The 14870-nt window shown below is 43.4% G+C and overlaps 1 protein-coding gene and 1 pseudogene across 1 annotated transcript in view; one reads left to right on the top strand and one right to left on the bottom strand.

Moving 5' to 3' along the window:
* Positions 1 to 14870, bottom strand: part of SUSD6 (sushi domain containing 6) — a 94738-nt gene that overhangs the window by 61216 nt on the left and 18652 nt on the right. The gene's annotated exons all lie outside the window — the stretch shown is intronic.
* LOC132000451 (U6 spliceosomal RNA) lies at positions 781 to 842 on the top strand (annotated as a pseudogene).

Below are 14870 nucleotides of genomic sequence, written 5' to 3'. Positions count from 1 at the left end.
ATTGAGCCCCACATCGGGCTCTCTGCTCAGCATGGAGCCCGCTTTCCCTTCCTCTCTCTCTGCCTGCCTCTGCCTGCTTGTGATCTCTGTCTGTCAAATAAAATAAATAAAATCTTAAAAAAAAAAAAGATTTTATTTATTTATTTGACAGAGAGTGAGCACAAGCAGGGGGAGCAGCAGGCAGAGGGAGGAGCAGGCTCCCCACTGAGCAAGGAGCCCAACTCGGAATTTGATCCCAGGACCCTGGCAGTTAGAAGGCAGACACCCAACCAACTGAGCTACCCAGAAGCCCCCAATCCATTCATTTCTAATAATGACCAATCCCTCCACAAAGTGTTCCTGTTTTAAATAAAAAAGTGCCTTCTCCTTAATATAATATGAATGTTGCCAAAAGTCAAATGCCCTTCCCTAAAGTTACAGTGAAACCATAGCTATTCTACTTTATCAAAGCCACAGTGCTAGCTAAACTATAATTAAATTCAGATGAAATTAATAAACTTTTCCTCTTATTTATTCATTTGATGTCCATGATGTGCCAAATGCTGCAGAAGATGCCAAAAACTAATAGGATGGAATGAGTCAAAACAATAGTGGGTGGTGCCGAGGTTTTTGGCCTAAGTGATAGCGTAAATGGTGAAAGCTACCAAAGGAGAAAGAACCCAGGTGGACCAGCAGATTTTATTGAAGAATGTAATCAAATGAGTTCAGGTTATTCTTGGGACGTATACTTGAAGGATATTCAGGTAGAAAGGTCTAACAGGCAAATCAGAAATAAGTATGGTGCTCGCTTTGGCAGCACATATATTAAAATTAGAACAATCCAGAGAAGATTAGCATGGCCCGAAATAAGAAATGAGTATGAAGTTCTGCAGAGCACTTTGAGCTTGGAGTTTGCAGCCTATAAGCAATGGCTGAAACAGTGTACTATAGATGGACTCACCTAAGAGAGTTAGAGTGGGAAGAGAAGAAAGTCAAGGACAGAATCCTGGGAAGAGCAATAACTTTTTAAAGGAGCATGTCAAGGAAGGCGAGCCTATGAAAGACACTCCAAAAAGTACAAGGAAACCAGGCCTTGTGCATCAAAGATGTTGAGGGACGGACAGAGACAGTGAAGGTGAATGTAGGGGGAGTTGACAGTGAAAGTCCAGTACAATGAAGACTGCTCTGGTCATAAGAACATTAATGACCTATCAAGGGCAGTTTCATCTGAGTGGTGAGGGTAGATCATACTGATCTTTTAACACGAATTCAAAGTGAGAAAGTGGCTACCATAAAGGCCAAAACTATTGGGGGCAAGGGATTGGAAAAGAAGGGAGAAGAAAGACTAGAGGGTGGCTAGAAAGCATTTGTATCTTATAAGCTGCACCTGCTCAGTTAACCCAAGGATTTTAGTTAAGATTCCTAAACTGCCCAGAGAGCTTGGAGAGTCGCTCTGAACTGACACTCCCACATGCTGTGGTTGGCCAAAGCTAGGGAGAAGATGGGGATGAGTATCAAAGAGCTGCCTGCTTCCTTAGTGTTCAACAGCAACAAAAAAGCCGCTCCATCCCATCACCCCTACCCCAAAACTGTTACATCTGTAAGATTCGTGAGTGAGAAGAAATGGTCAGCCTAGTAGCAGGGCCAGAAGTGACCTTTCCTGTGTCTCTCAGGCCTTAAGATTCTCCATAAATATGGTCCCTCTTCCAGCCATTTTCCTCCTTTCTACTCAAATATCTACCTGAGTATTTTCCTCTGAGGTTCTGGTTCAGGCTCAGAATTCTAGAAGTATTTCTTTACCTCCATCTCCTGAAGCTTAACAGCAATAGGTGAAATCAGGTATGCACTTAAGCCAAACAAGACACCATCTTCTGGCGCCAAGTGCTCTCCTCCATCTTGCGTAAATTCCAAGAAGCCTGTGAATCTATAACCAAACCATGACTCTTCCTGTCCTCTTCCTTGCAAATTACCCAAACTTCCTGTAAGCCATCAAGGTTGGACTGTGAGGCCCCAAGCAAAAAATAAGAAATAGGAACTTGCCTATTGTTCCTTCCCCTTTGATTAGTCCCACACCCTTGCCTCCACCTATACCTTCTACCAAGGCCTACAAGCTCCAGTTCTAGCTCCAATCACACTTCTGGTTCTCCAGCTGTGGGTCTCTAAATCAGGACCTGAGAAGAAAGGAATGTAATTCACAACAGATATTCCCTTAAATCTCTGAACACACACTCTAAAAGTAACCTCAAATTAGTCAAAGTTCAGGGAGAGATAACAAATGAAGAACTTCATAAAGTCCAGAATACATCCTGGAAGATGTTAAGAGGGAGTATGATAAACACAGCAGATGAGAAAGAAAGACCATAAATTAATGAGGAAATCTGGTATTTCCCTCCAGACAAGGCATCTGGACTCATTCCTCAAAAATATCTTTCTTAAAGAACTTACTGGCTTCATTCAACACTTACATTGGCACCTACATATTCTAGATTCCATGAAAGGTACAAAGGTGGAGAAAAGCATATGCCCTACAAGAGATTACAGTCTACTGGGGGAGATAAGACATATATAGAAATAACCAAAATATGAGGTAGAAAGTGAAAACACATGGGTGATATATAGCCAAAATGCTGAAGACAAAACATATTAAGCTGGATCCCAGAAGAGGGAAATAAAACTGTAACTTTCTGGATCATTCATTGTGGGTTTTAGAGTTACACAAAAAGGACTTCAAATCCTGATTCTGCCTCTGGGTTCCTACAGATGCCAGGTATACTGCTCTAACTGCTGTAAGCCTCTGTTTTGTCACATACACCATGGAGGTAACAATACCTGTTTCGTAGAATTCCAAAGAGTCCATGATTCACATGTTTCTGAAGAGTGTACTACAGTATCCAGAAAAGTCTGATTAGGTAAAGTGGAAGGGCACTGCACATGGAGAGTTAATGCTCTTGCCTTCCCCACAGAAGGCTATCTGGGCCTAACTCATGCTCAGACAGCTGGGCCCCTGCTCTTTGTTCATCCACTGTGCCTATCAGTTCAGTCAGCTGCCCAGGTTAAATGGGAACATGGTCAGGAGGTGCAAGGAGGAGACTCAAAGTGTGTGCCTATGTGCATGTTCATGTTAGGATAACACCTGGAAGCACACACCCAGCCTTCTGGAGGAAGTGTAGCATTACAATACAGGTAAAATTACAGAATGTACCACATATAGCATGATACTGAACAATGCTATTTTTTTGGGACACAGGAGTCCAGTAACTGTGTGGCAAATTGACATGACCTGAATCTGGCTGAATTCTCAAAATCTGTCTCAATGGATCCATTTTTTGACAAGTGAACACAGGAGGAAAAAGACATCCAAGGTTAAAAACTGGTCTGAGGTTGACAATCTGAGGGACTTCTGCCTCCAGTCATGGTGGAGTAACAGGGACTAGATTTATTCTCTCTCCTTAAAGAACTAGAAAGCCAGATATAATATATTAAATAATAGTTTTCAGACATTCAACAACAGGCAGCAGAGGGCAGTGATCCTTGACTAAAAGGAAAGAAATGCACTGAACCCTACTAGTGCCCTACCACCAGGACACAGAGTAGAGAGGAGAAATCTGAAAGAGTTAAACAATCTCACTGCGTCTGATAAAAAGAGTTGGGAATTTGAGGACACCAACGTGGCTAGCTTTACAGAGCAAAAAAACTGAAAAGAAGGCACAAAGAGAAAAAAAAAAACAGCGATCTGTAGAGATCCCCTTGAGCCTTTAGCTGAGTACTCATCTGTGCATATGTGTGAGGAAATTAGCAATGATGGGGCAAGAATGAAAGGAAAGAAGTAGATGGCATAACCCCCAGAGTTCACACAGAGCCAGAAATATTTATGTTCCCACTGGCCAAAGTGGAAAAATCTCCTAATACACAGGGCATCAGATGCAATCTTCAGAAGGCTTTGGCCTTAGTAGTGGGACCATCCCCACCCTAGACTACAGGCTGTTCTGGCCCTCCCCTAACAAAGCAAGAAAACAAGCCCTGAAAACAAAGAATCAAACAAATTCCAAGTAACTGAACTGCTTCTGACAACAAAGCCCAAAAGTATGGAAAGGAATACAAAAAGTTCTAGCACCCAGAAAAATAAAACTCACTATATCTAGGTTCGAATAAAAAAAATAACAGGAATGCAAATAGGAAGAAAAATATGATCATAACTAGAAGAATAATGAAACAATAGAAACAGGAATAAAACTGACCCAGTGACAGAATTACTGGACAAGGATGTTAAAATCTCTATTATAAATATACTCCATGTGTTCAAGAGAGAAGAGGAAGGCATGAGCATGATGAGGAAAGAAATGAAGAGATAGTAAAGACCCAAACTGAATTTCTAAAAGGAAAAATACAAGTATCTTAAGGGAAAATATATATGATAGGATTAACAGATTAGACACTGTAGAAGAAAAAATTCATGAACTTGAAAACACAGCAAAAACTATCCAAAAGGATATACACAGAACATCAGTCAGCAGTGGGACAATATCAAGCGCCTTACATATACGTATATATGTTATATATACACATAATGTGTTTGTATGTGTATGTGTGTGTGTACTGGGGGTGGAGTAGGTAGACACAAAAAAATTTTTCAAGAAATAATGGCAGAAAATCTTCCGAATTTGATGAAAACTATAAACCCACAGATTCAAGAGCTCATCAAACCCCAAGAAGGACAAAAAGAGAGCACAAGGCACACCGTAGTCAAAATGCTGAAAACGGGTGATAGAGAAAATGTTAAAAGCACCCACAATAGGTGGGGGGAAGGAGAGACATACTGTATTCAAAAGACCAAAGGGTTACAGTGGGCTTATTATTAGAAACAATGCAACCCAGGAGGCAATGGAGCATCATGTTGGAAGTCTTGGGGAAAGGGGACAGTCTGGCACTGGTTAAGGAAAAATTGACAAGAACTATGAAGCTCCCATCACTACTGCTTTTTGTGCTCTGAAGTAACATTTGTCATGGAGGCCTGTGTTGAGCATAAGATGGAGAGGGTATCCTGTGAAGAATAAAAAGAGGTAAAGGACCCTTTCTTAGGTTCACACAGAGGGGCACTTAACCATGTTTTTTGTATCTATATATTCAGAACATTTCAGTCTGTAGTTCTTTTGTAGTCTTATGTCAATATTGCTGAACACAATGGTAAAGAGATAAGAAAGGTCTATCTAAGGATTCACCCATAGCAAAAAAAAAAAAAAAAAAAAAAAAAAAATCAAGTTAGAAGTAAAAAGTAAATCTCATTAAGGAATGAGTTAGCCTTACCAGCATCAGGCCTGAGTAGGTTCCCCTACCTTCAAGCATACATATCTGCTGGTTAATGTACCTGATTCAGATGAAATGTTTTTTCAGAATGAAAGAGTGCAGCTTGCACAGAAGTAGGTAAGTAGGTAAGAATACCTAAAGATATTAATGAGAATTACTCAATTCTTAGCCATGCAATCCAGCCCAGGTAGCAAAACCTCCTCATTAAGTACCCTGGGCTGGCACCACATTCTTCAGAGTCCATCCTGCAGCTCTGCATCCTGGAAGGACCATTAAGATGGCAATTTGTCTGTCCCATGCACTGGCTGCTCGGGTCTCCCCACTTAACTGTAAACAAAACTGTAAGTGCCCAGGAAGGCTGGGGCCCCCTCATCGGCCATATGCTTTCTTTGTAACCCTGAGACTGAAGTACACTAAAAACAACAACAAAAAAAAAAAACCAAATCACACATAAAAAAACCCCAGCACAGGTACCCAAGAGCAACCTTCTTCCCCAAAATACTTTTTGCCTGAACTACAGGTTCTAAATCAGAGGCAATTTTATCCTCTCCCCTGGTATCTGACAATGGCTAGAGTGATTTTAATTGCTATAACATCAGGGGAGGGGATGCTACTGAAATCTAGTAGGAAGAGGCTGGGAGGCCACTAAACACCCTATGATGTTTCACAAAGAATTAAAGAAAGCAAAGAATTCGTAACAAAGAATTATTTGGCCCCAAATGTCAATACTGCTGCAGTTGAGAACCCTGGCATAAGTGAATGGCTGCTGAGCTACAGCAGATCCACCGGAGTGTCCCATGTTGTGTACAATTCCCTCACACTACTACTAGAAGGCCTGTTGTCCTAACACCTGACCCCAAAACAACACTGATCCTCCCATAGTCCCTAAATAGGGCTAGAGTCCCTTAGAGTCCCTTTGAGAGAAGAACTTGGGCTTTCAGGCATCTGGCTTTTAACTCCAGCTCTGCCACTAATTTTGAACATGTTACAAAACTTTTCTGGGCCCGTTTTCTCCTCAGTAAACTAGAGGGATTAGAAAAGATAATTTAAGAATTCCTCCAGTTCTAAAAGTTCTATTTTAAACACTAGTTTTGGCCTTATCTATTTACAGTAAGTCAAAGAGAAAGGGGAAAGATCCAGTCTTACTGTATGCACACCCACATCTGAAGGACAGAGGTTCTTATATTATGGAAACCAAACTGGGCCAAGGGGAGCTCCAGAAAAGCCAGGAACTCAGGCAGGAGGAAGGGACATGAGAAAGGGCTTTGTAAACACTGGCTGAAAGGCCAGGCCAGGCTCTCAGGTTTAAAATATGAAAGTCCTTTACTAGTCTCCCTCCAGCCCTCCCCAGGTCAATCTTTAATCAGTTTTAAGAGGAGGAGGAGGAGGAAGAAGGAGGCTTACTGTTCTTACTATTCAAACTATGGATCATTGAACAGCAGCACCAGCAATCAGCTGGGAGCTTATTACAAACTTGCATGGAATCCCTGATCTCCTGAATCATAATCTGCATCATAATAAAATTCCACCGGTGAATCCTATGTTTGTTAAAGTTTGAGAAGTCCTGCCCTTCTGTTCTCTGCACTGTCATGACTTCACTTGGTAAAGATGACTTTACGACTCTGTCTGCATTCCCCCCTAATCCCACCTCCTGGCATAGCTTGTGCACATGTACACACACACACACACACACACAGGAGCACATACGAATGTGCATGCACACACCCCAGTTCAAAACCTCCAAACCCAGAGTCATCAAGAGTGACGGGAAAGGTTACTTACTTTCTCTTTGGCTCTTTCCTGTGTCCTCACAAGGCCAGAAAAAAGGCAAGACTTAAAACACAAGCAAAATTAGAGCTTTTCTAAGTGACTCAGCCCACCCCTGCTGTTCAAAGATTCCCTGGGAGGAGGAATAGAAAATGGAGTGGTGAACCCAAAGGTACAAACTCTGATGGGAAGCGTCTCATCATTAACATCCAGACAGAGACCAACAGGGGTCCAAAGTTTCATTTCTGAAGTTTGGTTTTTGCTTTTTTTGCTTTTTTCTTTTTGCTGCTGCTGTCTTACATCACATCAAGATTCTTGGGAGCTCAGGCTAAAGGGCAAGGCACACACACAGAGTAAACAAAACCGCAGCAAGGGTTCTCCTAGCAGAGTGGTGGGGGAGCAGCAGTGGAACAAAAGCAAGACAGAAATGAAGAGTAGCATTACAGAGCACTGGAACAGAAGAGAAAATGTGGGGAGAAAGGGGTCTGGACTCTGCTGAGTAGTCTGTGCAGTGAAGGAGATTAGGTTGCTGCTCACCCCTCACCCTACCCACTGTCACCAGCAGCAGATGGCCCAGCCCCAGACACCTGGCAGGAAAAGTAATCTGCGGGTGCCAGCCTGCCCCTCCCTCACGGCTGCAGATGGGGAAGAGCAGGGCAAAGTCCAGATTCTTCCCAGGTCTAAGCAACACCTAGAAAGAGCACCCCCAGGGCGGGGTGGCAACGTCACTCCACACTTTAGCACACTGAGTTGAACCTTGAAAACAATTCTCAGCATTATCCAAAGTTCTCCTGCACCCACATATAGCTCATCAGAAAGAGGGCTTGCTCGGTAAGGCGAGGAAAACCCAGAACAACTCCGAGAGCACTGGGTGTGGTGGCCCAGGAGGGGTCATTCGCGGGCATATACCACATTCCAGACACAGCACCGGCCAACTGGGGGTACAGTGGTGACAGCAGACAGTCTCTGTCCTCAGGAAGCACAAGTTAACAGACATTAACACAGTGGAATAAGTGCTGAGCACTGAGTGATACAGCAGCACAGAGCAGGGGCACCCCATCAGCACGAGGGCAAGGAGTGATCTAAATGGACACTGACTGTAAGAAGAGGCATTCCAGGGAGAGGAGCAGCCTGTGCAAAAAGCCTGGAGGCAAAAGAGAACTGGAAAGAGCAAGTTTTTCTGCCTTTTTAGCCTCTGGTCACCCTGACCACAAGCAGACTCAGGGATCTGTGTGGGGATTGTTAACACATTACTGTCTAAAGGAACTTTGGGTCTTGGGTCATCTTGTAAAGTCCAATCTACCCATTTTAGAGGGGAACAAAGGTCCAGAAAGGGGCCATGACTTGCCCAAGGACATGGCTTGCTGGTGGCTGAACCAGAACTCAGTTTTCCCACCTCTTCACTAAACAGAGTTCCCTCAAATATCCCCCAATCAGAATCTAACCACTGAGCTCCCTCAGACCTAGTGCCAGCCCCAGCCCTGTTCTCCACTGTGCTCTGTCCATTCGGAGAACCCAAGAATGGGCTCATGTCCAGGCCTCTGCCTGACAAGGAAGTTCAGCATAGCATTAACCTCCAGGAACTCCAAGGGGGTAGAAGCAACTCATGAAAAAGCAAGAGTGGCCACCCGCCACTGCCAGAAAGAGACAGAAGGCACACACACACCAATAATCAAGGTAGGCTATAGCTTTTTTGTGGGTTTTTTGTTTTTTGTGTTTTGTGTTTTTTTGAAGGAAGGTTTAGGAAAAATGCCTCCTCCCTTGGAAATAAGGAAGAGTTGTTTGGAAAACTGGAGGGGACTATCAGTCAACACAGAAACAGGAGATGAGTCTGAGTTACTGCCAAACCAGGCAAGCTTAATTAAGACTGTCCTACCTTTAACGTCCCTCCTCTGGCTGATGACACTAAAGGAGCTGTGAGAAGCAGTCATTTCAGAAAAGCTAAAGGACTCTGTTGGCTTAGCCTTGGGGAATGCACCAGCAGACAGGGGGCCAAGCCACCGGAACTTCAGGGCACATCTGACCTTAGTGTCACCTCAGTATCTGCCTTCAACAGCACAGTGCTCTATGAAGGTCACCCAGCCTCCAGCCTGCCATCCACCCACTCTGCATCAGTGTGTGCCGCATGGAAGTACTCATTAGCTTTTCTAGTGTAACCATCCACAGAATCCGAATGGAAGGCACAGTAACTTATTTGCAAAACAGAATTCCTCTTCTTCTCATAACAAAACAAAGGTGCATGCCAACAACCAGCTAGCTGGTAGAAACTGTGGAAAAGGGCTAAGGGGCACTTAGTTAAGCCCATTTACTAAACTTCATCTAGATGCCCGGAAAACCTCTACTCCAAGGCATTAAAACATCAGTATGATGAAAACATCCTCAACATCAGAACTCTTTCCTGTCCTAAATGCCCTTGGATACTGCCTCTGACCTCACATCCAAGTACAGTCCCGGGCTTGAGTGCCAGTGCCAGCCCAGGACCCTACACAAGGATACTCAGGGCAAAGAAGTGGCCTGCCAGAAAAACTGACTTACTCAGGGGCTGAAAAGCAATGTTTTCGTCTAATATAACAAAGGGACCATAATGGGGACCTTGCATCCTAAATCCCTTAGTACCTGCCACAAGGAGCCTCTGAGAGGAGGGGTTTCTATGCATGTGTGTGTGCATGCCCATGCGCTTGGTGTACTGGGGGATAACACTGTAGCCAGACTTCCTTTTCTTTCATCCAAACAGCAACCCTTAAGAACTTGCCTTCCTGAAAGACAAATGCAGCTCATTTCCAAACATCACTGAGAGAACTTCTTGTTTTCTCTCTCTGCTTTTTAAAACAGATGAATGTTCCCCTAGGGAAAAAGCAGCTGTAAATACAGGAGAGGATAGAAAAAGAATCCTGCTATGAGTTCCAGAGGAACCATTTATACCATTGTAAAAAGCGTTCTCAAAAACAAAAACAAAAAACAAAAAAAACACCCAATCCAAATAGAAAACAAACAACTTTGTTCAAAGTATTTCTCTAAAGTATAACCTTTGGGCGGATGATTTCTCTGTACTCCAAAGCTGTTTCTTCCTCCACCAACGCCATAACCTTCACATATAAAATGGGTTAGTGATTTTCTTCCCAGGATCTTGGAAAGAACTAGCTCACAATTCAGTGTATCCACTCTTAAGAGCCTATCATCATCACCATCATCATCGTCACTGTCATCATCAAAGGGCTAAACTTCGTTTCCAAGCTGCTAGAGAAATTTAAGCAAATGTAAGCCATTGTTTTTAGGCATACCTAGACCACAGTATTTACTAGCTGAGAACAGGATAAGAAGGAATAAATCTGAAACAGGCATCCTGGCTTCTGCACTTATTACTTTCCAAAAAGAATAGCATTTTTCAAAGGCTCAGAATTCTGGGAAATCACCCACTGGCTTATTATATCCCTCCACCCAACAGTAATGAGGCTGTCACCTTGAAACCCATTTGCCAAAAATAAAAGCTCTAAAGAGGTGTTTCAGAGAAAGTTTGTGAGAAGAAAATTCAAACTCGTTTTATTTTCATACAAGCTACAATTAAATCGCTTTGCCTTTGCAACCGCACTTCCTACCTCGAATTCCAGTAAGTTTAGATGTGTCCCATAGACTTAAACTGGATTGCAGGGCATTCAACTGGCTAAAACTGGTCCCAGCCCACAGCCATATTAGTAACTAACTGTTTCAGAGTCCTAGGTGGGTCTGAGAAATAAAAGGGGGATTGAGAAGAGAGAAAGCACGATGCTTAAAATTCTGACAAAGGCAGAAAAGGAAAACACTGCCTTTAATTTCATGTAAGATTCTATTGTCAGAAGGACAACTGCAACATAAGCTATAAGCCCCATCAGTGACAAAGCAAAGAAAATGCTTACTTATACTTACAGGATACATTCATACTCCTCCAAATTTCCCAGAGAAATCAATACATGTGTCATTAACACAAATATATCAAATCCTGAGTCCAACAGTTCTGTTCACTGTTGCCCCTCACTGTCTGTCTTCTTAAGCCATAAGCTTTCCTATAGTCAGGTCCCTTTCATTCTCCTTTTGGGAAGATACAACACACAGGCAATCTGGCCTCACAACTCCCCAAGAACCCTAGTAACCTTCTAGTATGAGCACATTTTCCATGTGAACCAGGATTTCAAGTGAATCTCAGAATGAGACAAACTCTTGGGGGACAAGCCTGACCCTACCAGGTCTTGGTTTCCAGAGCCCTAGACCTACTGGATGGTCTTTGAGCCTCCAATCCCTATTCTGCTCCAGAACCTGTAGAATTCTCAAAGCACTGTCAGATCACCTTTCACCTCTAATGGTGTCTAAAGGTAGACACCTCTAGTGTCTACCCCATGCAGCATCATTTCCTGTCAGTCCTTCATCTACAGCTTGCAAAAAGCACAGGAGGCACAGGCCCCACCCCACCTGAAACCTTCAGGATAGCTGGGGAGGCTGCAAACACAGACAGCAAACAATCAGGGCACACAGGAAGGCAGGAGTATCTATTTCAGTATTCCATGTGGGTGCAATAAGATGCTAAATCCCAAGGTATGAATAACTAGAAAATAAGGAAGAACAAGCAGTAGCTACTTGTAAGAACAAAATAATGAAAACAAACAAAAACCAGGAAGGGTCTGAACCAAGATAGTCAAAGAGGACCTCAAGAGGAAGGAAGGAAGGGAGAGGCGCCTGGGTGGCTCAGTCCATTAAGCATCCAACTTCTGACTTCAGCTCAGGTCAAGAGCTCAGGATCATGAGATGGAGCCCTGAGCCCCACGTGGGGCTCTACACTCAGCAGGGAGTCTGTTTTTCTCCTTCTGCCTCTCCTGCACAGGTGTACTCTCTCTAAAAATAAATAAATCTTAAACAAAAAAGAGAGAGAAAGAGAAAGAGAGAGAGAGGAACAAAGAGAAAAAGAAAGAAAAAAGGTAAGGAGATGTGACCTGAAAAGTTGGAGAGCTGAATACAAGTATGGAGAAAGAAGGAATTTCTCAGCCTGAAAGGCTGAAGTAAGCAATATATAAATTGGGGGATGGAGGAGGAGGTGGGGAAAGGAGAGGGAAAGAGGCCAAGAATCAGGGAAAAACAGGAAGAAAAAAACCCTGTTTAAGATCCTCCAGGGCATGGGACAATTCTTAGAGCATTCCTAGATCTATCCCTCGCAGACTCATTATTCCACAGTGTTACGTATACTCAGCTGAATACTTCTAGTAAAGCCAGTTTGTACAGCCATGAAAAACAGGCAGAGAGATTCTGCTTTGATGAGTGGGTAGTGGGAGCCAATGAAAATAACTGCTTGAGCAGGAAACATGACCTAAGCCAAATGAACAAGTATTTAATAAAAGCCTACTATGTGAGGGGCACCAGAACACTGACTCCTTGCCCTGAAAGGGCACTGTCACCATGGAAAGAGATGGTTAATACCACCTCCCACACACAGAGAGCTTCATTCTCTCACCTAATCTCACGACAAAAGAACAATGTTCATGGGAGATGAACCTGGCCCAAGAGACTAAAGCAGCCTAAAAGGTCAGACAGGATGAGGGGGTCTGGTCAGGATGGTGGTGACAAAGACCTACAGAAAAAAGAATGGCAGGGGCTGGTTACTGACTAGAAAAGAAGGGATCGGAGAGGGGAATCATGATGATAAGAAGTCAGAGCCAGGAAGGAAGACTTAGGTTTCAATTCCCAGATGGTGACATTATTTCAAGCCATGCTTTCACCCTCCTCCTGACCACCAAATGCTAAGGTCAATCAGCTCAGCTATTCTCCTATTTCTGGGAATGGGGATTACACATTCTATCCTTCCCATCTGCCCTCGGTCTTTTAAACTAGTTGTGATTTCCTGTAATTCCCATTTACAAGGAGGTGAAGGGGATCAATAAGGAAAGGAGTTAAGTCCTTTATCCATCACAATGGTGATAAATATATCTCAACAGTCAGGCACTAAAATTTTACTGGCAGCTCTTCTTCTGGGAAGAGGAGAAAAGGAGGAGGAAGTCTAGTGTTTAAGAAGCTCTAAAAGAAAAGAAAAAAAAAAGCCCTGGGGCAGTGTTCTCTTTACCCAACTGAGTTCTCCTCCTAGGGGAACTCAAGTGTAAAACACATCTTTCTACCTGCATTTAGTGAGAGACAGGGATGAGACAGAAGCATTTGCCCTGAGGGCCAATATTAGTTCCTACAAAGGAAAGAGGCCCAAGAACCCTCAGCACCTAGCTATGTGAAAAATGAGCATAAGATCAGGAGAGCAGAATCAACATAAACCAGGCCACAAACGCCTGAACACACGGCACTCTGGAAACAAGGACCTGGACTTCCACATAACTGCTCTGAAGGGGAGAGGACACTTGGGGATGAGGGTGCGGCCAAGTGCTTGCCCCAAAGTGGGGCTGCCTACTGTAAGGATGAGCCAGGGGAGGGCCACCTTGGCTCCCAGAAATGTGGCCCTTCTCCCCAAGACTCTGCTGGCCATTCTGCCATCCCTAGATATCCTAGATAGAAGCAGCATAGTTAAACAGGTAAACAACGGTGAGAGGAGGAAGGGAAATCACAGGTGATTTTCTCCCTCCATGACTGCTAGACCAGCACTTCATGAACTTTCTTCAAGAAACAAGTACAGGGACGCCTGGGTGGCTCAGTTGGTTAAGCAGCTGCCTTCGGCTCAAGTCATGATCCCAGTGTCCCAGGATTGAGTCCCACATCGGGCTCCATGCTCAGCGGGGAGCCTGCTTCTCCCTCTGCCTGCCACTCTGTCTGCCTGTGCGCTCGCGCGCTCTCTCTCTCTCTGACAAATAAATAAAAATAAAAATAAATTTAAAAAAATAAACAAGTACAGCTTGGGGCGCCTGGGTGGTTCAGTGGGTTAAGCCTCTGCCTTCAGCTCAGGTCATGATCGCAGGGTCCTGGGATGGAGCCCCGCATCGGGCTCTCTGCTCAGCAGAGAGCCTGCTTCCTCCTCTCTCTCTCTGCCTACTTCTGATCTCTGTCAAATAAATAAATAAAATCTTAAAAAAAAAAAAAAGAAACAAGTACAACTTGAGATTTCTCAATTTTTTAAAAAACAAGTAAGTTAACAGAGGAAATCTGAGATGTGTACTTTACAAAGGAAAAGTGCAATCTAGTCCTCTTTCCTATTAAACAAGAATAAAGGGGTAAAGTGCAAACTGAATGAAGAACACTTGTTGGTTAAAGCAACTTGGTGGATTCTCTGACATTTTCTAAACAAGCACTTCCCTCCCACCCGTACCAGATTCTGACAGCTTGAGCACAGTCATGCTTCACACAGGGACCTCAAACAACTAAAATAAAACTAGGGTGTGACCTGAGATCTGTTATGGCAAAGCGTTTTCCCAGTGTTCTGTTTAGGCTTCTTATGGATGGCAAAAGGCCTTTTTATAAGCCTGTGGCCTGGCTGTGTCAATGGGGACAGGGATGTTTTGTCAATCTGAAATAACAGTTTCTATAGCTACGTCGAGGGGTGGGGGTTGGTCAGACTCCCAGTGACATGGACACTCAGAACTGTAATAATAGCATCACTATTATTAACTGGTACTTGACTGCTTAAGCATTGTGCACGGATCTAAGCATTTTCTATCTAATATTTGATTTAATCCTCACAACAACCTTAAAAGGTAGGTATTATGACTATCTCCATTTTTAGACAAGACATAGAGAAGATAAATAACTTGCCCAAGGTCATTACGGTTAGCAATTCATGACACCAAGATTACAAACTAAGCAGTCTCATCCCAAAGCACAGGAGTTCACATTTATTCCATATTAGATTAATGTAATTCATTTTA

This window comes from Mustela nigripes, chromosome 13 (assembly GCF_022355385.1).
Source record: "Mustela nigripes isolate SB6536 chromosome 13, MUSNIG.SB6536, whole genome shotgun sequence".
NCBI classification, from domain to species: Eukaryota; Metazoa; Chordata; class Mammalia; order Carnivora; family Mustelidae; genus Mustela; species Mustela nigripes.
This window is presented reverse-complemented; position numbering and strand designations above follow the sequence as displayed.